This window comes from Ailuropoda melanoleuca, chromosome 3, assembly GCF_002007445.2.
Source record: "Ailuropoda melanoleuca isolate Jingjing chromosome 3, ASM200744v2, whole genome shotgun sequence".
Lineage (NCBI taxonomy): Eukaryota > Metazoa > Chordata > Mammalia > Carnivora > Ursidae > Ailuropoda > Ailuropoda melanoleuca.
In genome coordinates, this window is record NC_048220.1 from 130061646 (window position 1) to 130088839 (window position 27194).

Sequence of the window (27194 nt, forward strand, 5' to 3'; positions counted from 1 at the left end):
GTGATAGTAGTCATTTCTCAAAATATTAGTTCTATGGTGGTAATTACTCAGCAATTTTTAAATGTATCAAACCAACACATTGTACACCTGAAACTTACACAATGTGGTGTGTCAATTATATCTCAATAAAGCTGGAAAAAATACAATAAATACAATACAATAAATACAATAAATGAAAGTAAATAAAACTGAACCAAAATCTATGATCATTTCAGTGAAAGAACATAGGGGCTATACATCATGCACAACCCAGAAAGCCGTGAGCCTAAGTGAGACAATGTAAGTAAAGAACTTAAAATGGTGCCTGAAATACAGCAAATGCTTAATAAATGGCAGTTCTTAGTTATAGAAGTAGCAGTAGTGGCAGATGGATGAGGCTCAAAGGTGTAGGCAGTTGACATAAGGAAATCCAAGCAAGCATCATACTTCCAGTCACAAGACAAGGCTTTAAGTACTTGCTGGATTTGTAGGTGGTGGTGATGAAAAGAGAGCTGTATAGGAACAAAATCCCAAAGGAGCTGACGTAACGGTTAGGAAATCAAACAGCAGAGAAAAAGAACACAATTTGGGTATTTGAGGGTAGAAGTCAGGGGTATGAGACAGCCAAGATGCAAAACCAGAAATCATATGTCTCTAAGATCTTACCATGAATATCTTTCTTACTGCCTGATAAGTGCTATGGATAATAATCTCTAGGGGCTCCTGGGTGGTGCAGTGGGTTAAGCGTCTGACTCAGTTTCAGCTCAGGTCATGATCTCAGTGTTGTGAGATCATCCCTGGGCTCTGAACTCAGCTCAGAGTCTGCTTAAGACTCTGCCCCTCCCCAGCACACTCGCTTGCACACATGCACGTGCGCTGTCTCTCAAATAAAATAAATATGTCTTTAAAAAATAATAATCTCTAAAAAAGATTAAGTACTTGTCATGAATAATCATTGCCTGTTTCTAGTGATTTTTTTTTTTTTCTTGACAGAGCAAATCCTGGTGACTATAGTTCCCTCTCTGCACTTGATAGAGTAGATGGGAATTCTGCTCACTCCACTTCATTAATAGTTTACCTTAGATTTTAATGATGAGTCTAGAGCAGGGAAAGAGAAAACAAACATCATCAAAAGAGAATCAGAAAGTATTATCGACTGGGTGAAAAGCTGAGGACACATCCCTAATCTGCTCCTTGAGATAAAAATAAACTGGCAATTGTTCATAGAACAGCATTGGTTCACTATGAAAATGGCCCCAGAATTAAATTTTATCAAAAGGTCTTTTATGGAATAAAAATAGGGTATGGAATCATAAATAATAACAAATATGGGAATAAGGTATTACCTAATTTTTACAATAGATGAATTTCTGGGGAGCTAAGACTGGATGCACAAAGTTAAGTTTCCCTAAGACCACATTTGGAGAAATAATATTGTAAAAATGTACCTATAGATACATTTATTATACATACCCATTTGCAGTAAACATCATTTCTGGACCTCCCTGAGGTTATGGCTAAGCTAGCCCTATTTCATATGGTGTTGGCTTGTTTATGTGGGTGTGTAAATAGAAAATTCATAGCCTCCCAGGACGCTGTTGCTTTCAAGTGATACAAAGTAAAGATGATGTAACTGTTCAAAGAAGGACCCATCTCAGCACTGCTTTATTATAAAAGCAAATCCACCTGTCTTCCCACTTTGAATACATAATTGATTTTTATCTATATTAAGAAATGTTAAAAGTAAACATCAATTTGGGAACATTTTCAATATTTTAAAATGTCTTTGAATAAAAACATATATGTCCCTCTCACACACGATTTATTTTCTAGTTACTACGTTGCCATGCCCCCTTCCCTCAATTGGGGTAGCTAAAGGTCTATAATAATGGGAAAATGAGATAAACATAATGGGATGAGGGCCATAAGATGAAAAGTTACAAATAGCTTTTTGTTCTCAAGTTATTGTGTCTATACCTTCTTTTTAAAAAAATTGCGCAAAACATATATTCATTTTGTGTTAAACTCTAAGTCCTTTATTCAATCTGTTGTTAAACTGTATGAAAAGTTGAAAATACAGTACTAATTGATATGAGGGAAAACATGAAAATACCTATCACAAGAATGCTTTTCTGGTGATGTTATAGGGACTTCCACTTGAATACTTAATATAAGTTACATCATATATATTTCATTTACATTGCTACTAGATTAAAAACTTATATAAAGCATAAACAGAATTTGCATTATAGTGACTGCTAAGAGTATTTCAAAGGTGTTTTGGGGTTGCTGCTTACTTCATTAGCAAATATTGATTGGAATTCTAGTGTTAAAAATATATTGAATGTTTTGCATGTTATTAAAATTGTTTGCAGCCACTAGAATCATATTTGAGTGGTGTGCTCTGTGTAATTCAGGCACATTTTCATGTTTGAAAAATGTATAAATGGTAAGAGGGTTTTTTTAAATTTTTTTGTTTTGTTTTGTTTGTATGATGAAAAGAGGTTGACAATCACTGTGTGTCTATCGAAAGGCACTGAATTGGAATACATTCAGATTGCATGTCTGAGCTATGTTGTGCTTCAGAAATTTCTATACTTTTAGTCTCAACTCTTAGATCTTCTCTTTCCCTGCTCATCTGTGAGTCAGATAATTAATTCCCTTATCAACACTTTATTTCATTCTGCCAAAAAAATGTTTATTTCATACCCACTGCAACCCTACTATGTGACTGCCTTGAAACTGTGTTGGTTCAACAAAGTACTTTCTGCTATACTTTACACTATGTTAGAAATGAAATACTTTACTGAATATTTTCATGTTCATTTAGCCAGCATTCCCATCCCCTTCTTCCTTTGTCTCTATTCCTTTACATATCTAAGTGGTCTAAGAAATGAATGGATAAGTGTATTTATTTTTAGGAAGAGTTAGAAAATAGCTATCTATAAAAACTCATTGTGGGTAAAAGCATCACAATGGGAATAGCTAATTTAGAGTTTCACTTATTTGGAGTCAATGTGAATTTCTTCGGCACCTGTTGGAATCAAGGTGATAGCTTGAGTCACCATCATTCATAGTATTTTAGTAAAAAATCAGACACCTCCCTCATGAATAAGCTGAAAAATCTAATGGAAAGAACAGAGACCTCACAAAAAGACAATGTGATACCATCATCGATTCTCTAATAACTAGTTTATGACCTTGTATAAATTTTGATAACTTAATTAAATATATTGTATGTGTGTACTTACACACATACATACCATAAGTATATTTACATAATTGTGTATATATGATTTTAATACAGGATTTTATCACAAATGGTAAAAACTATTTTCTCACAAAAGATGATTCCCTTAACATGGGGTTGAAGAAAATTGAATTCATTTTATCTTTTTTTAAGATTTTATTTATTTTATTTGACATTTAGAGAGAGAAAGAGCACAAGCAGGGGGATTGGCATGCAGAGGCAGAGGGAGAAACGGACACTCCACTGAGCAAAGTGTGACGTGGGGGATCATGACCTGAGCCAAAGGCAGATGCTTAACTAACTGAGCCACCCAGGTGTCCCCAAAAATTGAATTTAAATTACCATGTTCTCAGGGCACCTGGCTGGCCCAGCCAGTAGATCATGCAACTCTTCATCTCAGGGTTAGTGCATTTGAACCCCATGTTGCAGGAAGAGGTTACTTAAAAAAATAAATAAAAATAAATAAATAAATCCCCATGTTCCCAGAGTCCCTCAACTCTTTAGATATAGAATGTAAACTGCTTAAAGTTTTAGCATTTTCTTCTGTGCTTCAAGTCAGCTCTAGGATTCTACTCCTCTTTTTATAATATAAACATAGACTTCTTACCTGGAAATTCAGTTAAATTTTACAAGGTTGCCATAATCTAGTTTGATTATATAAATATATATACATATATGTATATATACTTTATTTGAGCGGATAGTACTGAAAAAATTACATACGCTGTAAATTTCACAAAACTTGAAAAACACAATAATTTCAATTGACACTCCAATGCATACATAATAAGAAAATAAAAAATGATTACCATCTGAATCAAGGTAATTTGAATGTAAATGATTACCATTTGAATAAAGTATTATCTGTTTCTAATTTTATATTTTACTTGGTAAAAAAGTCCAAAATTATTAGCTTAAAATGTGAAAAGGTTGCGATTTTTTTCTCAATTGGAGAATAGAAATAAGAACAGTCACAAGATAATCAGAAGTCTTTAGTAGTGATCATTCATTATGTTGGATGCATATAACAATAACAAAAAAAAAAAGAAAAAAGAGAAAGAGAAAAAAAGAAAATAAAAAAAAAAAGAAAGAAGCAAAGAAAGAAGAAAAGAAAAGAGCCTGATTTCAAGGAGCTTGCATTCTAGCAAGAGAGAATTCTTTGGAAGGAAAATAGATGCATGTGATAATAAGTAGTGATAACAAAATTAAAGCTAGAGCAAGATGAATAAGTGACAGGCTGTTTGAAAGAGGGTATTGGGGGGGAGTTAAGATGGCAGAGGAGTAGGGGACCCATTTTTAAGCCAGTCCCCTGAGTCGAGTTGGATAGGTACCAAAACATTCTGAACATCCACGGAATCAGCCTGAGACGCAGGAAGATACATCTGGATCTCTACAAATGAACATCTCCAGCGCTGAGTATTGAGGTACAAAGCGGGGAGGCGTGAAACCCCGCACAGATATCTGAAGATAAACGGAAGGGGGAGGGAGCCAACGCATTCGTGCACCGGGAAGTGGTGGCCACCTGCACGGGGGAGCGGGTGGACTCGCAGGCCTGCACCCACGAGAGAGCAGACTGAGACCGTGAGCCAGGGAACGCGTGCCACCGGACTGAAAACCGGAGCTCTGGTGCGCTCACTGGAACCAGACTGAGACCGGGTGCACGCAGGGGCAGCTGGCGGCTGGCGGTAGGTGGCTGGCGGTGTTAGAAACACAAAGGACAGAGATGTCCCGGCCCTGGAAGCAAGGGCTGGGACACCGGATGTGGGGCGCACATCCCGGGACGCTGCAGGGTTGAGCAGCACCAACAGAAATAGAGTTAAAGTGGCCACAACATCAGTGGAGAACGTCCGTGATCCCTCTGTTCTGTGACAGAGGCTGAGATTCGGCCACTGCTGCTCTGACTCTCAGAAGAGGCACAGCAAACCGCCAGGGAAAGCCGCCAGAGAATAAAAGCCTGGAAATACCGGCTCGCAGTGTGCCCATCCCCCCTTGCAGGGGACATGGAGACTCTACCCAAACAGGGTTGCCTGAGTACCGGTGCGGCAGGCCCCTCCCCCAGAAGGCAGGCTGAAAAATCAAGAAGTCCACATCCCTAAGATCCCTATAAAACAAGGGCGCCTGGCCTGGGTCCGGTCAATAATTTGGGCTCTGGACAACCCCGTGCCCTTTCCCCATCAGAATGACGAGAAGGAGAAATGCCCCCCAGCAAAGAAAAAACAATAAGTCTGTGGCCTCTGCCACAGAACTAATGGATATGGATATAACCAAATTATCAGAAATGGAATTCAGAGTAACAATGCTCAAGATGATGTGTAGACTGGAAAAAAGTATTAAAGAAAATGTTAATGAGAATATAGAATCTCTAAGGGCAGAAATGAGAGCGAACCTGGCAGAAATTAAAAATTCTATGAGCCAAATTCAGTCAAAACTAGAGGCTCTGACGGCCAGGGTGAATGAGGCAGAAGAATGTATCAGCGAATTGGAGGATGGGTTAGTAGAAGAGAAAACGAAAATACAAGCTGGTCTTAAAAAAATCCATGCCCATGAATGTAGAATACGGGAGATTACTGACTCTATGAAACGATCCAATGTCAGAATCATCGGCATCCCTGAAGAGGTGGAGAAAAACAGAGGTCTAGAAGAGATATTTGAACAAATTGTAGCTGAAAACTTCCCTAATCTAGCAAGGGAAACAAACATTCGTATCCAAGAGGCAGAGAGGACCCCATCCAAGCTCAACCAGGACAAACCTACGCCACGGCATGTCATAGTGCAATTCGCAAATATTAGATCCAAGGATACGGTATTGAAAGCGGCCAGGGCAAAGAAATTTCTCACGTACCAAGGCAAAGGTATCAGAATTACGTCAGACCTTTCTACACAGACCTGGAATGAGAGAAAGGGTTGGGGGGCCATTTTTAAAGCTCTTTCAGAGAAAAACATGCAGCCAAGGATCCTTTATCCAGCAAAGCTGTCATTCAGAATTGATGGAGAAATAAAGACGTTCCAAAATCGCCAATCATTAACCAATTTCGTAACCACGAAACCAGCCCTACAGGAGATATTAAGGGGGGCTCTATAAAGGTAAAAAGGCCCCAAGAGTGATACAGAGCAGCAAGTCACAACCGATACAAAGACTTTAAAGAGAAATGGCATCATTAAAATCATATCTGTCAATAATCTCTATCAATCTAAATGGCTTAAACTCTCCCATAAAACGCCACAGGGTTGCAGATTGGATAAAAAGACATGACCCATCCATTTGCTGTCTACAAGAGACTCATTTTGAACCCAAAGATGCATTCAGACTTAGAGTAAGGGGATGGAGTACCATCTTCCACGCAAATGGACCTCAAAAGAAAGCTGGAGTAGCAATTCTCATATCAGATAGACTGGATTTTAAACTAGAGGCCATAGAGAGAGATACAGAAGGGCACTATATTATTCTTAAAGGAAGTATTCAACAAGTGGATATGACAATTATTAATATATATGCCCCCAACAGGGGAGCAGCAAGATACACAAGCCAACTCTTAACCAAAATAAAGAGACATATAGATAAGAACACAGTAATAGTAGGGGACCTCAACACCCCACTATCAGAAATAGACAGAACACCCTGGCAAAAACTAAGCAAAGAATCAAAGGCTTTGAATGCCATACTCGACGAGTTGGACCTCATAGATATATATAGAACACTACACCCCAGAACCAAAGAATACTCATTCTATTCAAATGCCCATGGAACATTCTCAAGAATAGATCATGCTCTGGGACACAAAACAGGTCTCAGCCAATACCAAAAGATTGAAATTATCCCCTGCATATTCTCAGACCACAACGCTCTGAAATTGGAACTCAACCACAAGGAAAAACCTGGAAGAAACTCAAACACTTGGAGGCTAAGAACCATCCTGCTCAAGAATGACTCGATAAACCAGGAAATCAAAAAACAAATTAAACAATTTATGGAGACCAACGAGAATGAATACACAACGGTCCAAAACCTATGGGATACTGCAAAGGCAGTCCTAAGGGGGAAATACATAGCCATCCAAGCCTCACTCAAAAGAATAGAAAAATCTAAAATGCAGTTTCTATATTCTCACCTCAAGAAACTGGAACAGCAACAGAGGGACAGGCCTAACCCACTGACAAGGAAGGAGTTGACCAAGATTAGAGCAGAAATCAATGAATTAGAGACCAGAACCACAGTAGAGCAGATCAACAGGACTAGAAGCTGGTTCTTTGAGAGAATCCATAAAATTGATAGACCACTGGCAAAACTTGTCCAAAAACAAAGAGAAAGGACTGAGATTATTAAAATTATGACTGAAAAGGGAGAGGTCACGACCAGCACCATTGAAATTGCAAGGATTATTAGAAACTTTTATCAACAGCTATATGCCAAAAAACTAAACAATCTGGAAGAGATGGAGGCCTTCCTGGAAACCTATAAACTACCAAGACTGAAACAGGAAGAAATAGATTTCTTAAATAGGCCAATTAACTATGAAGAAATTGAGTCAGTGATAAACAACCTTCCAAATAATAAAACTCCAGGCCCAGACGGTTTTCCTGGGGAATTCTACCAAACATTCAAAGAAGAAATAATACCTATTCTCCTAAAGCTATTTCAAAAAATAGAAACAGAAGGAAAGCTACCAAACTCATTCTATGAGGCTAATATTACCTTGATCCCCAAACCAGGCAAAGACCCCCTCAAAAAGGAGAATTACAGACCGATTTCTCTAATGAATATGGATGCCAAAATCCTCAACAAGATCCTTGCTAATAGAATCCAACAGTACATTAAAAGGATTATCCATCATGACCAAGTGGGATTCATACCTGGGATGCAAGCATGGTTCAACACTCGCAAATCAATCAATGTGATACATCATATCAACAAGAAAAGACTCAAGAACCATATGATCCTCTCAATTGATGCAGAAAAAGCATTTGACAAAATACAGCATCCTTTCCTGATTAAAACCCTTCAGAGTGTAGGAATAGAGGGTACATTTCTCAATCTCATAAAAGCCATCTATGAAAAGCCTACTGCAAGCATTATTCTCAATGGGGAAAAGCTGGAAGCCTTTCCCTTAAGATCAGGAACACGACAAGGATGCCCACTCTCGCCACTATTATTCAACATAGTACTAGAAGTCCTTGCAACAGCAATCAGAAGACAAAAAGGGATCAAAGGTATCCAAATCGGCAAAGAAGAAGTCAAACTGTCTCTCTTTGCAGATGACATGATACTCTATATGGAAAACCCAAAGGAATCCACTCCCAAACTATTAGAAGTTATAGAACAATTCAGTAAGGTGGCAGGATACAAAATCAATGCCCAGAAATCAGTTGCATTTCTATACACGAATAACGAGACTGAAGAAAGAGAAATTAGGGAATCCATCCCATTTACAATAACACCAAAAACCATGCGTTACCTTGGAATTAACTTAACCAGAGACGTAAAGGACCTATATCCTAGAAACTATAGATCACTTTTGAAAGATATTGAGGAAGACATAAAAAGATGGAAAAATATTCCATGCTCATGGATTGGAAGAATTAACATAGTTAAAATGTCCATACTACCCAGAGCAATCTACACTTTCAATGCTATCCCGATCAAAATACCGAGGACATTTTTCAAAGAACTGGAACAAATAGTCCTTAAATTTGTATGGAACCAGAAAAGGCCCCGAATCTCCAAGGAACTGTTGAAAAGGAAAAACAAAGCTGGGGGCATCACAATGCCGGATTTCGAGCTGTACTACAAAGCTGTGATCACAAAGACAGCATGGTACTGGCACAAAAACAGACACATCGACCAATGGAACAGAATAGAGAACCCAGAAATGGACCCTCGGCTCTTTGGGCAACTAATCTTTGATAAAGCAGGAAAAAACATCCGGTGGAAAAAAGACAGTCTCTTCAATAAATGGTGCTGGGAAAATTGGACAGCTACATGCAAAAGAATGAAACTTGACCACTCTCTCACACCATACACAAAAATAAACTCCAAATGGATGAAAGACCTCAATGTGAGACAGGAATCCATCAAAATTCTAGAGGAGAACATAGGCAACAACTTCTATGACATCGGCCAGAGCAACCTTTTTCACGACACATCTCCAAAGGCAAGAGAAATAAAAGATAAAATGAACTTATGGGACTTTATCAGGATAAAGAGCTTCTGCACAGCCAAGGAAACAGTCAAAAAAACTAAGAGACAGCCCACGGAATGGGAGAATATATTTGCAAAGGACACCACAGATAAAGGACTGGTATCCAAGATCTACAAAGAACTTCTCAAACTCAATACACGAGAAACAAATAAACAAATCATAAAATGGGCAGAAGATATGAACAGACACTTTTCCAATGAAGACATACAAATGGCTAATAGACACATGAAAAAATGTTCAAAATCGTTAGCCATCAGGGAAATTCAAATCAAAACCACACTGAGATACCACCTTACACCAGTTAGAATGGCAAAAATAGACAAGGCAAGAAACAACAATTGTTGGAGTGGATGTGGAGAAAGGGGATCCCTCCTACATTGTTGGTGGGAATGCAAGTTGGTACAGCCAATCTGGAAAACAGTGTGGAGGTCCCTTAAAAAGTTAAAAATTGAGCTACCCTATGACCCAGCCATTGCACTACTGCGTGTTTGCCCCAAAGATACAGATGTAGTGAAGAGAAGGGCCATATGCACCCCAATGTTCATAGGCAGCATTGTCCACAATAGCTAAATCATGGAAGAAGCCGAGATGCCCTTCAACAGATGACTGGATTAAGAAGCTGTGGTCCATATATACAATGGATTATTACTCAGCTATCAGAAGAACGAGTTCTCAACAATTGCTGCAATATGGACGGCACTGGAGGAGATAATGCTAAGTGAAATAAGTCAAGCAGAGAAAGACAATTATTATATGATTTCTCTCATGTATGAAACATAAGAACTAGGAAGATCGGTATAGGAAGAAAGTGTTAAAGAAAGGGGGGTAATTAGAAGGGGGAATGAAGCATGAGAGACTATGGACTCTGAGAAACAAACTGAGGGGTTCGGGGGGGTGAGGGAATGGGATAGACTGGTAATGGGTAGTAAGGAGGGCACGTATTGCATGGTGCACTGGGTGTTATACGCAACTAATGAATCATTGAACTTTACATCAGAAACCAGGGATGTACTGTACGGTGACTAACATTATAAAAAACATTAAAAAAAAAAAAAGAAAGAGGGTATTGGGCCAGGCTTATAAAACTGATTTGAGAAAGGATTTTCCTGGCAGAGGGCAGAGAAAAGTCACATCATGAGGCAGAGATGGGCCTTACCTGTTTAAGAAACAGGGAGACGGTCAGCAGAACTAGAGCACAGAAAGCAAAGGGGAAAGAAAGCAATCAAATCTAGAGACGCAGGCACAACCCACCTGGATCTTATATTCCTTTAGCTACCATGAAAAATTGCCGATTCTCTTTTTCTGAGTGTGTTGGGATGCCAGTGGAGGGTGGCAAGCAGGGGAGAACATAATCTGATTTACATTTTAAAATAATTATTCGCTTTAGTAGGAAGAAATTATTTTAATGTGAAAGGCAGGAAACAATTTAGGAAGCTACTGTAGTAATTCAAGAGAGAGAGGGTGGTGACTTGCCTTAATGTGGTCCCTAATGTGAAATGTGGAATGGCATGAGTGGTGACCCCATATTTTTATAAGGGAAAGTCAACGGTTTACCAAGATTTCTTAGATTAGAAATAATGAACGAGTTCTATAAATTTTAAAGATGCACAGACAAAACCTCAGCATTGTTCAAAAGCTTGTGGGGATGTCTTGGAAGAAAGAAATAAAATGGTGGCACAGGAGAGAATGGATAATTGAAGAAGGAAAAAGAAATAGATATCTATGTATTTACAAAACATTGGATACTGTATGATAAAATACACTATGTAAGTTATTAGGATTTTTCTTTCTCTTAGCTTTGTTTGTAATTAATTTTTCTAGGAATCTAGAGAAAACATTGAATTATATGGTTGAAAATTTTACTTAAGCTAATATTACAAATATTTCATAATTAGATAAGATATTTAAATAAAATTTCTCTGAAGCTTTCTAGAATTCACAATTTAGACATTCATTCAGATATTCATATATGTCTTCAAAAGGAGAGAATATAAGCTGAGAAGCAACTCTGCGTCTCTCCCTACACATTCGCTGTTTGGGAGGTCAAAATAATAAGATGAAAAACATTTTCAGGGACTAATTTACAATCCTGCGAAATGGTTATATCAGACAGTCTCATGTTTTTGATGTCAGGTAAATTTAGCTCAATTTAAATATAATTGCAGTGCATTTATCTACATTTTCCGTAAAATCTGACACCTCATTCTGAATCTATATATTTAATTACATAAATTTAATTTGGACTGTGTTTTGAACTGTTTCTGGCACATACATACATAACTGATATCAGATTATTGGTACCGCTATGCAGGAGACAGATTTCTACTTTTACCTTATGAAAATGTTGTGAGTTGAGGAGAAATGTTTATATAATTCCTACTAATTAATCTAAATAAGTAAAGCATTATAATTGGTTAAAATTGGATATAGGGCAGGAACCTCTTTGTAACAAATAAAATACACTGCTTACTTCAATCCCAATTTTCCATTTTACCATTAATGCAAAAAATTTAATTAAATTTCGGACCATGGGGCATTGACCATGAGGACAAAAATAATTGAAACAGTTTATATCTGTGTCTCCATTATACTTGTATGTAAAATTGTAAATATTGCCATTACCATTAGTAGTACATTAATTAAAATGGTATAACGTGGTGGAAAGAGATATCAAAGATCCTTTTCAAATATTAGTTGGATAAGATTAACATTAGCTCAGATCTGCTTATTTTTTGGAAAGGTATTGGACTTTAACCAATAGGTATGACTTTCAAGCTTTACTGTGATTTAGATCTTAGAGATCAAATATATTTCTGTATCAGTTAGTGGATGCAGAAAGAACATATTATGCTCTAGAGAAAATAGTTTATTACTTCCTAAAATTTTGCTCTTACTAGGGTGAAGGAACTGACCTATCATAGATTTATGCATGAACTGGAGAGATCTGAGAACATCCTAGTAAAAATATATAGATGCTCAAGTGTAGCCTAATGAACAATCAATAAGTCAATAAATATTCTTAGAACATACAATGTACCAGTTGACAAAGACCTTGACAAAGGTCTTTCTTTGGCTCTTTGACAGCCTTTTCCCATTGCTTTTTTTTTTTTTTCCTTCTACTACTCAGGAGGCACTTCCTTCTCAGAGCCCTATGCCAGTCCCTCTTCCTCTCCACAGCACAGACTTTATCTTCTTGTACTGCACCGTCACTCTGAATGATCTCATTTATCCCATGACTTTAGTTGTCGTCTACACCCTGATGAGTCCCAGAATGATATCTCCTGCTTACATTCCACTTATACTGTCAGACCTATCAGGACACGTGGGTGGCTAGGTCGGTTAAGTATCTGCCTTTGACTCAGGTCATGATCCCAGAGTCCTGGGATCGAATCCCGCATCAAGCTCCTTGCTCAGCAGGGAGCCTGCTTCTCCGTCTGCCTGCTGCTCCCCCTGCTTGGGCTCTCTCTCCCCCTCTCTCTCTTTCTCTCTGTGACAAATAAATAAATAAAATCTTTAAAAAGACTGTCAGACCTATCACCTCCACTTGCATATCACAGAATGCACCTCAAGTTCAGCATACCCAAAATTCAAGTCTTTTACTTTAACCCAGACTCACTCCTTCTCCAATATTCTCTGTTTCCATTTATGTCACAATCATCCACTAAGCTTCTAATTCCACAAAACCTGGAGTGATAAATTCTAGAGCCAAACCACTAAACTTTGAATACCAGTTCTACTAAATGGCAGAGTGACTCATGTTACTTTGGGCAAGTTATTTAATACCTCTGCACTTCCCTTCTGTTATCTATGATATTGGAAAAATAATAGTACTATGTCATATGGTTAGTGTGTGAAATAAACAAACTGATACATGTGAAACACTTAAAATAAAGATAGGTGCTAACAAGTGCTATATGAGTGTTACCTATTGCTTTTATTATTATTTTTTACTTTATCTTCCTTGACCCAGAGCCTTCATTTCATATTCAGTCAACCACTAAGTACTACTATTTTAACTCCAAAATATTTTCCAATTCAATTCTTTTTGTTTTCACCATCTTGGCCCAGTTCACCATTATTGATATGCTAGTTGCAGATTTACTCATATCAGTCACCTGCTTAATACTGCTTAGTAGCTCCCCCCTATTCTTAGGGAAAAGATGAAAATATTCAATAGTATAAAAACCTTGGTGTGCTCACTTCAGTAGCACATATACTAAAATTGTAGCAATACAGAAAAGATTAGCATACACAAGGATGACATAAAAACTTGACTGGCCAGCCTGGCCTAAGTCTACTGTTCTTCAGTATCTACCCATCACCTGTTGCTCCCTAAGCTCTTTACTCTGCATACCTCCCAATTCCACTAAGGAGCTAAGCTTTTCCTGATAAAGTCCTATTTACTCTTTATGTCTCAACTTAAATGTGACTTCTTCCTGGGCATGTCCCTAAATTCCCTCCTCTCTCAGCAGATTTTCTCCCTGTACTTACGTGGACACTATACACTTTCGCTTCTAAGATGTTACTACCATTCTAATTAAGTAATTATTGGTGTAACTTTTTATTCACGTCTGTCTGAAAAGTAAGGTCAATGAGAAAGAAACAATCATGCTATTGGAATATATCACTTTGTTCTTACCACCCAGTACATTGCTTTACCATAGTTGATATTCAATAAATTATCTATTCAGTTAGCAATAAATGTCTGGCACTACGCCCTGCTCTCATGGAGATCATAGTTTAGTAGGAAAGTGGAGATTCAGCAAAAACAAGTGTTGAGAAGTGTTAAGAAGTGGATATACAAGTGTCTTGTTGTCCACTAGGGGGGCAGACTCTAACTTCATCTGGGTTGACGAAGAAGGCCTCCATAAGAAAACTGTGTGCTTTCAAGGTGAGGTGAAAGGTAAGAGGAGGCTGAATGAAAGTGCTGGAGTATGAGTTGGGCAGGCTGAGGGAACAGCATCTGTAAATTCTTTGAAGCAGGAGAAAATATAATCTGTATGGGACAGGTATCCATGAATTGGCAGCCAGTTCATGGGATGATGTAAGTTTGCCTGGAGAGCATGTCCTTGGTGACTTGTGTGTTCTAAGCTTGGGGGGTTCTCCCAAAAACATTCTGTTCTGATCAAGACTTTGGGGACTTACATCAGTAAAAGAAAGACAAACACCATATGATTTCTCTCATATGTGGAATTTAAGAAACAAAACAAAGAAAAAAAGAGACAAAAAAACAGAGACTTAAGTATAGATAACAAACTCATGATGGTTACTGGAGGGGAGGTGAGTGAGGGGAATGAGTAGAATAGGTGAAGGGGATTGACAGTGCACTCATTATGATGAGCACTGAGTAATGTATAGAATTGTTGAAATCACTTTATCGTACTGATAAACTGATACTAATATAACATTGTAAATTCACTATACTGGGATTAAAATAAAAATTTTAAAGAGACTTTTGTGGCTTTCTATCTCCTCTGAGATGGGAGGGGAGTTCTTAGTTCACATAATAGCATATTGAGGACTCAAGATCTGATCCAATTTTAATAAAAATTTTAACAGTAACAAAGAAATGTGTTGATTTTTGCTGTTAAGTTTGCAGAATAAAATTCTTAGCTTATATATGCACACACAAAAATACACATAGACACACACATGCACACGCAGAGAATGGTCTAAAAAAATACGTACCAAAATATGAGATTGGATGTATGTGAAAATGGAACTGTACCTTTTTACTTTATACTCTTCTCTCTTGTTTGAAATTATCCATCCAGCATACTTTTTGGCATTACTTGTGTGATCAAAACTTTTAAAATATAATTAAATACAAAATGAATATAAATTAAAATATAAATTAGTGAGCAGAAATATGTGTTTAATATACATAGTGTGACAAGTGTGCTAAAGTATGCAAAATATATCTTTAGCTGAGTAATCATCACATGATTTATCTTGGATAGAGGTAATGTGGGATGCGAGAATGATACTAGAATTATGAGCTGATAGTTGTATGATTTTAATCACTAATAGTTAAGACTTGATTTTCTATGCTGATACATTTTAGGTTTCTCTGCTTCAAGCCATCTCAGTTAGCCATGCAAAGGGGTGAAAGTTCCAGGGATTTGTTTAGCAACATGTTTCTGAAAGGCCGTTTGGTGCAGCTGCCTTCCATTTGTTTCATCAAGAGACTAAGCAAAACTAAAGTAGTTCTTCGTGATGAACTGGCAGGAAAGTGCCAAGATCATTTTATTGCTTAACGACTTGGCCGTAGGAAATGTTAAAATATTACAATCTCTCATATCTATGAACTGAGACAGGCTTTCAATGGATGGCTCTCAAGCTCGTACGTGTTTAAGATGCAGCCACATGGCCTTGGTTTATATTTCGGGCTGATGGGAGGAAGATAAAGAAGTTGGATACTCTTAAATATATTAATAGTAATTTCTTAGGAAACCTTTGCTGGTTTGAGCCAAATGCTAATCTAAGAAATTAAGCTGTCTCTATTTTGATGTTGATAAGCCTTGCAATCCCCATTGATCAATGGGATTTCCTTTGCATTTGGGAAAGAGGGCTACATTTATTGAGAAATTGTGTGCCAAGTAAAATCCTGAGATAAACAACTTTATAGAAGGCAAACTGACAGTTTACCATACATTTCCAGAATTTAAAGAGCTGTTGTGGCTTGCTTTCTTTTTGTGCAAATTGTGGACCAGATGAAAGTGTACAGAGTGATGACACAAGCTAAATGGAAACATGATGTAGACAGTTACTGCAGATGCCTTATCACAAGGTTCTGCAACACACATGCTTCCCGCAGACTTCTTACAATTGAAGCATCCGGGCTCTTCACTAGTGATGCTCATTTTGCCAATTGATGAGTGGCTTTCTACTGTGAATACTCCCCCGAAAGAGCATATGTTAACTGGTCAATGCAGTCTTTTTGTTGTTTAATATGAAGATGGCTTTGATAACTATATAAATCATAAGGGTCGAATAAATAAATCACAGTGTTGTTAACCCTCCAGAATTATTATTACTGTTTTTTAACAGAGGGAAGTAATATTAGGGGAAAAAGCAGATGACACAAATTTTATCAAAACTTCAAAGTTTTAGAAGAAAAGTTGTAAAAGAGTATCTGGTTACCTATTTTGTCTATAGGATTTCAGCTTATGATTGATATTAAGATGAACAACATTTGTTAATTGACTAGATTTCCATTGATATCTAGTCTCTCTGTATGCGTAGACACATCCTACATATGTATAAGTTAATAACTGAAAATAAAAAGGGATTTGTCATGTCAAAAATTGGAGAAGAATAAATTGACAGTGAAACAAAATATTAAATTGCAGCTTTTGTCTGCATGGATATTAAAATTAAAATCAAGATCTTGTAGAAATGGCTCAAAATCTGTTTGATCGTACTCATATTCAAACATGCATTTGATGCATTAAACTCAATTTTAAAAAGGATTCCACTGAATTCGAAGACAACAAAGTAAAGAAATTTTTGCTAAATAAAAAAGAAATACATTTATTTTCATTAAATATTTTATTTATTTGACACAGAGAGAGACAACCAGCGAGAGAGGGAACACAAGCAGGGGGAGTGGGAGAGGAAGAAGCAGGCTCCCATTGGGGGAGCCTGATGCAGGGCTTGATCCCAGAATGCTAGGGTCACACCCTGAGCCAAAGGCAGAGGCTTAACGACTGAGCCACCCAGGTGCCCCTGATAAAAAACATTTAAATGTATCAATTCAGAATCGCTTTGCAGGTGTAATTGTTTTTAATCTCCTTATATTTTGTATTATAAAATGAAGTATAGTAAAACTTTCATACTTTTCATCATATTTCCAGAACTTTCACATTGCAGGTGAATTACATAAACCATTTTGTAAATGAACAGTCCTTAGAACTCACAATTCCTGAGCCAAGCTAAAACACTAAATTATTTTGTTTAAATTGTGCATGAAAACAAAAAAAGACTGCAAGCACTATATTTAGTATTAGAGGACAGGGAAGGTTAAGTTGAATTTAAAAAGCAAAAAAAAGTTACCACAAACGGAGCAAGCTTTTAAAATGTGAACTCTCTCTAGCTCTACAGTGGAAATCTCATTGCTTCCATATGAATAATTTTTCCATCAACACACATTTATTTCTGTTTTTTTTAATTTAAATCTGTAACTTAACAACACATCCCTTAAATTCTATGTCTCTTTTATTCTTTGTTTAAATAAAATTGTTCTTATCTTTCAAAATTATCATTTTATAAAATGCACAGTAGTATAAAAGAAGAAATAAAAAAGGTTATTCAGAGAAATTACAGATACATCTGTAACCTAACCTTAATGTGAGTTCATTGCCTGTCCATCGGGCCCAGTTTTGTTCCAGCAATTATTAGACTGCTTTATTTATAGCACCCATGTGCCTGTTTTGGGCAATGGGTTCTCAATAAATTACCAAAATAAAATAACAGCACAGAACAGACCTTACTTTAAAAATAGATGCCACCAATTACGATGGAAGGAGAATAGTTAGGTGAAGATTTAAATTGCACCAATTGCTCCTGGGAAATTGATGGGACAGATTGAGAGGAGCACACATCCATGAATGTGCATGGTTATTTTCCACAATTAAAATCACAAATGTTAAGGGGAACTTATAATAAAGGAGAACAGTCATTGAATCTAATTGTCCGTAATCACTGAGAAATGCATAGTAGTATATTTAGTAAATGTCCTAAAGCAACACTCAGACTGCCAGCGTTGGGGGCAGGGTGGAGAGAAAGAGGGGAGGGGGGAGGGAGAGAGAGGGAGTAAAGAGTGGGAGGGAGAGAGAGGAAGGGGGGGAGAGAGAAAATGCATGAATGTGTATCAATCAGTCCTAGGAGACTCAGAAAACCAACATAAAGATTCAGAATTCTATCAAATTTATGATCTTGTCTAATATGATTTGCATGCACAGTCCTACACACTGGACCATATAGAACTTTTAAGTAAAATTTGAGTGCCAATTAATAAACGAAATACGAGAACAAAGCCTAAAATTCATAGAGTATGTATTGTCAAAACTTAGAAAAGTTGTAAAGCCTGTTCTGAGTTGTAAGAGGGTTTTAGAAATACCAAGTATACTTTGCAAATTATACTGGAAGGTCAGGTTAAGGAGAGTTTCATATAGTAACATTCATAATTAAGACTAACAAATGCTTAGATTTTGGAATGATTCATAAAATTCTGATTTTTTTTTCTTTAGTGGTGTGAGCGCATGTCATACTATTGACCATTTATTGTCCTCTTGCATACAATTCCAGAATCTGTTCTTCCTGCCTGGATAAGATTTTAAGATCCAAGTGATACCACCTGCCTCCCAATAGCAGATTTTTCTCCAGTTTTTATTTATCTTTCCAATGTGTTCTTTTCTCTCCAACTCCATAAATATAATACCTAGGTAATGTTGGCTCCTGGAATTTAAAACTAAAAATGATTAATATGATACCACAATAGTAGAAGAATTCTTCTGTGAATATGAGTAAAGAAATCATATCATCAATGGGCCTATTAGTTTTATATATTATTATGTATATATAATTGGAAATGGACATAAGCATGTGCAGAAATAGATACAAGTCCTTTATACTGATAACTTTGGGTGCCAAATATAGGCCTTTAAAAAAGGTGTTGGTGAATGTAATTGTTGTGGAGTGGTGTGATTAGTCCTTGATGAGCCCTGATCCATATTAGAAAGAGCTACTTCATGTGGGGACCCCACACAGCTAGCCCCTCCTCTGTTCTCCATGTTTACAAGAGCTTCTCTTGAGTAAATCTGGGAGGTATGCTTTCGCCAGCAAATTCAATTTTTTAAGGTTATGACTCTACTTGGAAAGCTCTTCTCCCTCCGAGTGTCTATACTGCCAACTCCTTCATTTCCCAAATGTGATTGCCAACATCTTACCTTCTAGTTCAGCTTGCATCCTTCTCTTCTCCTATCATCACATCTGCCCTTCCAGGCCCCTTTTCCTAATGCTTTATTTTTCCTATTTTTTTCATCATTTATCCCTCTCAAATACACCATTTATTTAACTGACCTATGTATTATACTTATTGGGTTGTTGTTGGTTTTTTTGTTTTGTTTTGTTTGCTATCTCCCTTCTTTAGGAGAGGACGCTTTTCTGTTTAGTTCATCCTTGTATTCCAAAATACTTAGGAGAAAAAACCTGACTCTAATAGGTACTCATTAATATTGTTTGAATGAATGAATGAAAAATATCAAAATCTATGTGCATTTTAAAAATTACTTACTAGATGGGAAAGAAAATTACTTTATATGCTTAGATTTTTAACTTGATGTGTTTATCTTGAAATGTGCTTTCATAACTATGTCATCTGTTATTAAGGTGTTAAGGAAGATACAACTTTTATAAAGTTGATTTAGTCCTTTTTACCCACCAACACCGTATTATTTTAAAACAAAAACAAAAAACACTTTGGGGTGCTTTTATTCTTTTGTCTTGGTTTGGTTTTAATTTTTCCTTTCCTGTGCGTTCAGCCCCTTTACTGTGAATACCCATTCTCAGTTAAACAATCCCACAGCATCCCCTTATAGTCACAGAGCTGCCCTCGCATTCTTTGTAAAAATGAATGCTCAGTTAAAAACACAACTTTCTTTTATGGTGCAATTTGTTTGCTCTTAGCCTGGATTGCTCTCTTTGCCATTTGATTTCCTCAATTGAGCAATTTATGACAGATTTTTAAGGCCTACTGTCCATTACAAACAGCAGGTTTTAAAAACTCCATCATCGTCATAAGCTTAATGAGTAAATGGCTGAAAGCTCTGCAGCTCGGGACTGGGGGTGGGGTGGGAAGTGTGTCTGGTTTAACTCTGACAGCCAGCTTGCTGTTGCTGTAATTAATAATGAAATGTTACATCTCTTGTTTTTTATGTGCATACAGGAAAAGTGACAGGGATTATAGAGAGAAATAAATTTCAGTTGTAGTTTTATAAACCATGTATAGCTTTGGAGGCTCAATACATATAAAATTACTATATGATGACAGTTTCCAAAGAAAGTAGTTACAAAAATATTTAAAGCTCTAGGATGAAGAATCAGGACATTGTAAGAATTTAAAAAAAGAGAGAGAGAGAAAAGACACTTTCCTTTGCTTGTCCCTCCTTTTCTGCTGCTTAATTTTTTTCTATCTAGCTGCTTATAAAAAGATCAAAGATATATCTAACTTGTCTCCCTGAGTGAATCTATTTCAGTCAATGTCACAACCCACTCAATGTCACAGCTCACTCACTTTCCAACAGTGACAAAAGTTCCTATCACACTCCCCTTCTCAGCAATTCCTATGGATCCCCCATCTGCACCCCGTTCATTTTAGAAAATATTCTGTTGCAACAAGGATGAACTGCAGGGTTCTTTGAATGAGTCCTGCACAGTGAAGCCAGTACCATTGACTATTTATTAGTCATGTTTTCGGCAAGCTAATAGTCCACAGGTCAATATTTTTAAGCCTCATTCTTCCTCCAAAGTAGTGCATCTGGACACTGCTTTCTCTGCATGTTAGAAGAGGTATGTGGAATCCTGCCATCTTCCTATTCATGAAATCTGATGGTGCCACAATATGAAATTGGTCATGCCAGCTTTGTGAATTATTGGAAATTAACTAAAGACTCCCACAAAGGGTTATCTGACATTAAGGAAATCAGATAATACTAGCTTTATATAATTATTTCTATATTTGATTATTCGTTCTTGGTTTTCCCTATATAACCTGTCACATTGTTGACAACGGCTATTCACGAAATGATTGTCCTCATCTTAAGCCAGTCTTCCATTTCAAATCAATCTGAAAACCTTACCTGTGATATGAATAATTGAAATGAAATTAACTATCTAGTTAATCAATATATTAACAATTAGTAATTAACAAATTTGAACATAAATAATTAGCATTATTTTAATATAACAAGATATTGTTAAAATAATTAACAATATTTATGCTGAATTAAATAATCTGATTGATTAGGCAGACTAGCATGATTTATTTTACTTGTTTTTATTATTGACATGGGTATACGTTTAGTTACACATATGTGCATTGTTACTCATGTATAAACCCTGCAATGGACTGAATGTTGTTTTCTCCAAAAATTCATATGTTGAAAGCTTAATCCCTGATGTGAAGGTATTTGAAGGTGGGACATTTGGGAAGGCATGAGGTCATCAAGGTGGAGTCTTCATGAATGACTCTTATAGGAGGAGACACAAGAGTTCTCCCTTTCCCCATGCGAGGACAATGCCAGAAGATAGTAGTCTATGAATTAGTAAGCGAGCCCTCACCAGATACCAAGTCTGCGGGTGCCCTGATCTTGGACTTCCCAACCTCCACAACTATGAGAAATAGATGTTTGTTGTTTAAGCCACTCAGTCTTTGGTAGTTTTGGTATGGCAGCCTAAACAAACTAAGACTATCCCACGTAATATGAACAATTTAACCCTTTTATTAATTCAAATAAAACCGTCTCTTTTGTGTTCAGGGTTGTAATTGTATGCAATTTCATGATAGGAATTGCCTTTGTTCTGACAATGGGATTTATACATTATTATTTTATTTAGGATTTACAGGTTAAAAGTCCATAAAAAAGTTAAGAACTAGCATAGAGTGTATAACTAAAAATACTTTATTTGGATGGACAAATAAGAGTCTGTTTTACCTCCTCTGCCTTGTAGGCTTCAATTTATCTTAAGTAGTTTCTAAAGTGTCAAAAGTGCCAAAATTTTCCCATCAATTTCTGAAGTGGATTTAGGGCAATATGTGAGCTACAACTTGAAATTGATAGATAGATATGAGAATTCACTAATGATCACTCTCTACTGTCTGACTAAACCATACTCTCCAAAACAAACTTGCCAAGTTAAATGATCAAAGATACCTTCAAAAATTCTTTTGAAGACTATGATACCTTCTACTTATAAGATACTAGTGAGAATGAAGAAACCCCCTCAGAAATATTAAATAACCAAAATCCTTTCATTCATTTCCTATGAATCTGCAGCACAACTTTATATAGAATATTATCAATCTCTAACTCTTTAGGCCAAATTTCAGTTTCTGTGTTTGGGATGATTGTCAAAGTATTCAAATGAATACCATTATTTCAGAGTTTTATAGATTTTGAAAATGAGACAAAATATTTCCTGGAAAGAATATTTGTTTTTAGAAGGGAACTTGTGATAAGTGAAAATAAAACATATTTGATCAATACCATATAGACTTTGAGCAAACTGTGGAGCACTGCAATATAGGCAGGCAATACGAGGCAATTCCAAATTCACAGACTTTGGTTTAATTGGTAGCTGGAAAGAATCCTTCACCTGAGTTGCACAGCCAAGTTCAATGAAAGCCACATGTATCCCTATAACCTAAATACCTGCCACTCTCCCTCTTCTTCAGTGGTCTCCTTCTTTCAGAGTATTTGAGGAAAAAGAGTTTTTCCTGGACCAAGGCTTACTTTTCTATTTTTCTTGTATCTGACTCCACATGTCAGTCCTCCTTGGGACTTTCCTTCTTTGATCTGGTTGCAATCTGGAACTTCTTCATTACCTTTTGCCTTTAACAACCACTGTCTGCTGCCTGTTTCCTGTTGTCCTAATTGAGTTTGTTACTTTTCCTCCCCTGTTCATGCACAATACCTCTTTGCACAAGGCTGCTGTGTATCAAGAGGTCACTGAAGTCTGGGTGCGCCTGGGTGGCTCAGTCATTGAGCGCCTGCCTTTGGCTCAGGGCGTGATCCCAGGGTCCTGGGATCAAGCCTCACATTGTGCTCTGCTTCTTCCTCTCCCACTCCCCTTGCTTGCGTTCCCTCTCTCGCTGGCTGTCTCTCTGTCAAATAAATAAATAAAATCTTAAAAAAAAAAAAAGAGGTCACTGAAGTCTAGGAAATAAAAATAAGAAGCCAAAATCAAAACTACTTTAAAATGAAAAGATTGTGTAAACACCACATTAAAATCACCTCATGGCTGTTCCCTGTTTTCTAGGTTTAGCTCCCTGTTTGCAGGTCTGTCCCCCAGGCTCTCTTTTCTCTCTTCCAGAAAATTTTCAGAAAATTTTATCTTCTCCCTTCAGAAGATTTCCTCTCTTCTCCTCCCAACCAGATTGTCAGATGCCTCAAGTGGGGGCTTTGGCTCAATAATCCAATGGGGCTGTAGCACTTCTAATCAAGGCCTTCAATGTGTGTGTGTGTGTGTGTGTGTGTGTGTGTGTGTGTTTCTATCTACCCATTCATTCATTCTGTCTATCATCTATCTATCTATCTATCTATCTATCTATCCATCCATCCATCCAGATGTGTCGATTGAAGCAATAGTATAAGGAGAGTTCTTGAAGGCAACATACCCTACAAATATTGTGCAAGCGGGCCCACGCATGGAGATACACGTCTACATTTTTGTAAAGAATGATTTAAATTATCTTTTCCATAGCTTTTTGCCACCTCATTATGCTCATGTCTCTTAAGAAAAGGGGCAGTTTACAGTACCTTTCAAAAAACCCAAACTCCCCACTGCTGTAGTAGAGAAGCAGTAAAGGATACGGGGTTGCAGTATTTCTTGATAGTGGGCAGATCTTCTCAGGCAGGACTTGCCACCCAACAAATATTTCTGTAAATTGAAAGGAATCAGTAGATGAATTCCTCTTTCCTTGGGTCTGGAAAATCTGAGGGTGCTTCTTTTAGTTACATGAAACAGATGGAAAAATACTCCCACATGCTGCCATAGAAATAGTCCCTTACAAATGAAATTTGGCTGCTGAAAGTGTGTGCACGGATGAGAGAAAAGAGCCAGGCTCAGGATCTTTCTTTCTCACCAAGGAAGCAGATGACCTAGAAGAGTAAGAGTAGAGCCATTTAATCACTCAGGAGAGGACTTTTGCCATTCAGGTTCTAAACTTCCACGACAGTTTTGAGACAGGCATGCAGAAGGTAAACTGATACTAACAGCTAAAACCAGTTTATCCTATTCCATCAACTATCGACTCAAGTTGAGTCAAAGCTATAGTCGGGGCCACACAATTAGTTGTCTGAAAAGCCTACATACCTAATTCGTGAAGAAATATTTTGTATGTATATAAATATGATATGGCATAATAAATGGGAAAACTAATATCCCATCTAAATATAGTAGCCAATGCTGGAATCCAGATGCTTGCTTTTCCAGTTTTCTCAGAGGTAGTGATTTTTTTGAACTTTCATGTAAAAGCTCTCAGTTAGGACATATATCTACACTGAGATTTGTGTAAGAGTGTTCATAGTAACTCTATTAATGTTAGCCCCAAACTAGAAAATCCTCAAATAGCCGACAACTGAATGAATAATTTAGATAAAATGGATAAATTAAATGGATATTATTCCTACAATGAAATACATTCAGAAATAACAAGGAATTAATGATACATAAACTCAGCGATATGGATCAATTTCATGAGCATTATGCTGAGAAAAAGAAACCAGAAACAACTAATAGTTATGATGTCACTTACATAAAATTTAAAGAAGATAAATCTTACCCATAGTAACAGAATCTAGATCAGTGGTTGTCTGTGGTCAGGGGCTGGGACAGTGAGGGCACAAGAGAACTTTTTCAGTGGTAGAAATATTCTTTATTTTAATTTGTGGAGGTGGTTGGTAGGGAGTAGACATTTTTGAAACTCATGAAACTATATAATTAAATATGAAGTTTAATGTATGTGAATTATACCACACTAAATTATTATTATTATTTTAATTAAAATCATACATTAACTTCAATTTTCTAAGACTAACATGGTAGGTACTTATATTTGTATATGAATCTACTAAGCCTCAGTGATGTCTAGTGAGATCTGGGATTAAAACCTAAGTCTACTTCAATTTATCTAACTTTTTTCTTTTTGTGCTCAAGTTTTTGAGTGTAAAAACATTTTCCCTTGGATGAAAAAATAAAAATAAACAAAAGCTTTATTTCTAAGCTCTCATCCTACCTTTTTTTGCTTTTTCTATGTAAATTTCTTGACATAATAGTTAACATTTATTACTTTTACTTCCAGAATTCATCTCATCTCTTGCATGCATTTAACAGCCATTTCTACTTTTTCATTGAAACTTATTCTGAGAAAAAAGTCATTATTCAGCCGGCATCTCCAAACGTCCTCAACTTTTTCAGTAATTGTGTGTGTGTGTGTGTGTGTGTGTAAGGTTTTATTTATTTATTTAAGAGAGAGAGGGAGACAGAGAGGCAGCACAAGCAGGGGGAGCAGCAGAGGGAGAAGGAGAAGAAGGCAAACGCTTATCTGAGCCACCCAGGCTCCCCGCTTTTGGTTTTTTCCTTGCTGTTGTTTTCTTTTGCTTTGTTTGGTCTCTTCAGAAACTTTTCTACTCTTGACTGAAAATTTCAGCTTCCTTCAAATGTCTGGGATTGTCTTTTCATGATGCTTTTGTTTGATTCTTCAAACTCCTCTGAATCCAGGATTCTATGAAAAGGTTTCTTTCTCATGTTCTTTTCACTTCTGCGCTAATACTTTCTGAACTATTTATCTCCGGCCTTTTCTTGAGGTCATCCAACTGGTAAAATGTGGTGTCTTGACATTGTTTCACAAACTCACCATATCTCAGATGTAACGTACCATATCTTCTAGCCAAGACACTTGGAACCTCAGATTTAATCTTCATCATATTACCCAATGCCTCCTCCCTTGTATCTATCATGACACTCATTTTAGTGAAATTTTAGTATATTTCCTTGAATATCTCTCTCATGTCCACCATATATCTGTAATTGTTCTGGTAAACAGTTTACATTTATTATTATTACATTTATAATCATTATAATAGTGCTCCACTTTTCTTTTCTCTAATTTGTCCTACACATTGCCACTAAGTAATAATACCACTAAAGCATAGCTCAGATTACATCTTTTACCTGCTTGCCAGTTTTCAGTGGCTCCAGTAATTTTTTTTTTAAGATTTTACTTATTTGAGAGAGAGAGAGACAGAGCATGAGAGCAGGGAGGGGCAGAGGGAGAGGCAGACTCCCCACTGAGCAGGGAGCCTGATGCAGGACTCAATTCCAGGACCCTGGGATCATGACCTGAGCCAAAGGCAGATGCTTAACTGACTGAGCCACCCAGGTGCCACCCTCAATGGCTAATAGAAAAGTTAATTTAAATCAAACAAAAGCAGCTAAATGAATATTTCTTGAGAACTGAAAAACACCATGCATGCCCTGAAGGCCAGGCATGCATAGATAATAGAGCATGCCCAGTGTCATCATCCTACCATTCAAAGATCTTCTAATTTTCATTTCAGCCAGCACTTTTGTCAGTTTTGTTTCCCACAGATAATTTTCCAAGCACACTTTGAAATAAGCCCATTGAGATCATTTTGCCCAGAACTTGCCCAAGTTTGTATTTTTCTAGGATTTTTGTTACTACCCGAAATGATGAAAGCATAAAAATTATGTGTCATTTGTAGAGTGCTTAATGTAGGCCATTCTGCCTAGCATTTTGCACACATGACTACATTTCACCTTCACAGCAATTCTGTGAAGTTGGATTTGTTATGCCCATTTTACAGATGAAGATATGGAAGCTCAGAGGTGTTACATACCTGTTTTGGTCACACGGTAGTAAAAGCAAGCCAGTCTAGCACATACAAATAGCTTACACTTCTCACTTTGATATGCTGACTTGTATTCTGCCCTCCTTTCCAGCTTTGCCATTATATATATATATA

General features: G+C 36.9%; 1 protein-coding gene and 1 pseudogene across 4 annotated transcripts in view; both read left to right on the top strand.

Moving 5' to 3' along the window:
- Positions 1–27194, top strand: part of LOC100471557 (cadherin-12) — a 1012668-nt gene that overhangs the window by 676617 nt on the left and 308857 nt on the right. The window lies entirely within an intron of this gene.
- LOC117801657 lies at positions 13619–13718 on the top strand (annotated as a pseudogene).